Source organism: Mycena indigotica (assembly GCF_014461135.1).
Source record: "Mycena indigotica strain 171206Taipei chromosome Unknown Mind.scaff0013, whole genome shotgun sequence".
NCBI lineage: Eukaryota > Fungi > Basidiomycota > Agaricomycetes > Agaricales > Mycenaceae > Mycena > Mycena indigotica.
Window position 1 is genome coordinate 1,710,149 of NW_023503012.1, and position 3,210 is coordinate 1,713,358.

Consider the following 3,210-nt stretch of genomic DNA (forward strand, 5'->3'; position numbering starts at 1 on the left):
AACGATGCTGGGTAACTTGGAGCAGCGAAAGCATTGGAGCCAGTGCTGACGGTCTTCAGAGCAACTGCGGCTGTTATTGATGGAGATTATAGACGACTTTGGGGACTTACTGGTCGTAGGAACCTTCACACGTCCACTCGAGCTCTCCGAGTTGATCCTCTTTTGCCCTCCGCCCTTCCGCTTAGGCAACGCCGACCGCTGGGCTTGCAGAGTCTTCAGCCGGGCTTTTTCAGCAGCGATTTCCTCGTCGAGTCGCTCGCGGGTGTCCTCTTGTTTGCGAGCGTCTTGAGCCTTGTGTAAAGTTGCTTCATGACGACCAAGGTTACGAGCTCGCCGATGAGATGACTCATTGCGTGGATTTGCCAATTGGTGGATAACAGCGGTATTGTCCAGCTCGCCCGATACACCCTCATCGACAATACGGCCACTGTACTGTCGTGAGTTTTATGCTTGGATTCACGTCCGCCATACACACCTGACTAGTGCTTCGACCAGCGGCAGCTTAGTACCAGTACGCTTGTTGGTTCGATGGTGCTGAGCTTCCCCTGTATTTGTCGTCGAAGGGGTACGGTCCCAATCATCATTCGCTATGGGCGAGAGTGACCGAACAAGACATGGGATAATCCACGCGCTCATATGCTTGTGGTCCCACCATGCTTGGACGGTTGTCAGCACTATCACAGTGGTTAAACAGCATCATACCTTGGATTCGAGGTCGATTGAGTCGACGAATGAAGTCGGAATATGCTTGGAGCTTCTCTGCGGAGTCAATGTAGAACAAGTCAAAGAGAGCGCGATAACTGGCGGGGTCAAGCTCTCCTTTGAAGTCGAGTAGCCCTCTGTCTGATTGTGAGCTGCGAAGTAATAGAGACAAAATTAACTTACCGTTTAGCATGTGTTTGGCAAAGCTTGACGAAGAACGGCGCCAGTTGTTCGATGGTCAATGCGCGGAGATGTGGAGCAAATGCAAAGTCAATAACCTTGCGCAGAGCACACGAGTAAAGCCCAATATCTGCGCAGAGTCCATGTCGGAGTTGAATGCGATTAAATGACCACCAGGAACGAGTACTTGAAACTTGATTGGTTCACCAGTGATCTCGAGCTTGACAGCGATAAGTTCGTCGACAACGCGCTCGAAGAACGCGGCGCTTTGGCCGTTTAAGTAGACTCTCGCAATTGTGACAGCTTGCGACAGATTAGACAATGAGCGACATTAAATTCGACCACGCACCACGTTGCTGTGCCTTCAGGAAGATCACCACCTCCCATTCATTAATCTCCCCATGGACTCGTTTGTATGTGGTATCCGCTTCAAAGCTGACAACGCCTGGATCGTCGAGAAGCGCGATCAGCTTTGGGACACATGTCATGATAATGACTTTGTCATCTTCGAGCTGGATAAAGCGATGAATATACCGCTCAGCAAGAGGACGTTGCTGGTCCTGTCGGAATAAATGAAGAGCGCCTGACAAATTTGTTAGTCTAGTCGTCTGGTTACTCAATATTGACTTACCGTCAATGCCTAGACCAAACGGGAACATCTGGCCCTTCTTCTCACGTAGGAGACGCTGCTTCACGTAGACCGACTGTAAAACAGGCGAGTATTGAGCAGGAGTCTTTCCTCCGAGCAGCAGCTTGGTGACCGGAGCTCAAAAACTGTAAGTGAAAAGCAAGGAATGGCGTGCGGCACTTACAGTGGTCAACGAACCCAACTGTTGCACCAACAACACCAACAGCATCCAGCAACTCGAAATAGCGCGCTTTCAAGAGGTGCGACGCCTTCGTAATCGTTGGTAAGACATGCCCGTGGGGAATTACCGCATGCAGGACCATTCCGAACCGGAGGCTGGTGTCAATTGGAGCCATGATTGTCCGTCTAGCATAGCATTTGTATGGTACAATCTTGCTCTGAACAGCCTTTCCGTTGAGGATATGGTCATCGGCTGGTAAAGGGACTCAGCGAATGATCTTCGCAAAGATAACTACTGACCACATTTTTTGCGCCGTCCCCCAATCGACGCGGGAATTACCGTACTGCAAGGTGGCGTATCCTTGGAGCTATCAGACGCGAGTGCTTGGCCTGTCAAGGCCTTGAGCGCAAGGTCTTGAGTAACATCGGAGGGGATGGGGCGGAACCGATGGCGACCAGTCGACGAGAGACGTGAATTGCTGCACCCTATGGCGAAATGGTGGCCATTTATTGGCTGAAAAGGTTCAGCGACAACGTATGGAGAACAAAGACCGGTGTACAAACATTCTGGAGCTGGATAGGTATGGCGACACCCCCACATTTGTCGCCGTTCTCCAACACAGCCTCACACTGATGATTGAGAATGACGGAGACCCACCTGAGGTATTTGAGTATGAAATAAGGCAAATGGAAAGAGGGGGCTTACTCCGCAGCGCGATGCTCGGGTGTTGTTCCTTGTAGCCGACGTGCCTCTGTCTGAGCGTTGAAGATTGCCTGACGTGGCCCTGTATCAAGGTGCCAGCGTTCGACTTTGATGAGGCTGGGATCAATTCGTTCACATGCCCGAGCTCCTGTAAAGGAATGAGTATGATCTCCGCCATTTCGGAGGGGGTATACCTTGACAGTGAAGACGAGAACGACGGCATTCGATTGGCTGTCCGTTTGGCGAAAAGGTAACCATGGGGGTCGAATCACTCATGCCTGTGTTTCCGCGCCATGAATCGTTGTCCTGAACGAGAATTAAGAGGCAAGAACTAGAAAATAAGATGCACATACCGCATCCTTGATCAGCGCGTCAATAGTATAGAGACTACCATCCTTGTCGTGAATACTGAACTTGTCGCTTCGAAGATCGACCACAAATGCAGTCGGAATCGTCGGAATTGGCCAGACGGAAGGTAATTCAGAGAGGTATTCGACGCGGCGGACTTTAGTGTTCGAGGTGACTGGAAACTCGCCATCCAATGGCAACACATAGGAGACAATATCCTCTGCCCATTCTGTGGCTGAGACGGGGAGTTCGGTGTAGCGGGGCTGTCCTGCATCGTTATATGCGAGATACGATTCAATATTGCCTTCGTTGGAAGGGTGAACCAAGTCGATTGGGGAGGTTGGGGCAGCATCTGAGTTTGGCCACATCAGAGCTTCGACCTCTGACTCAGACATCGGGTCGAGTCGCGCTGCAATAGCATGGTTAGAACACGGTTTTCGCTCTTGAGTTGTCACGAACGCAAGGGGGT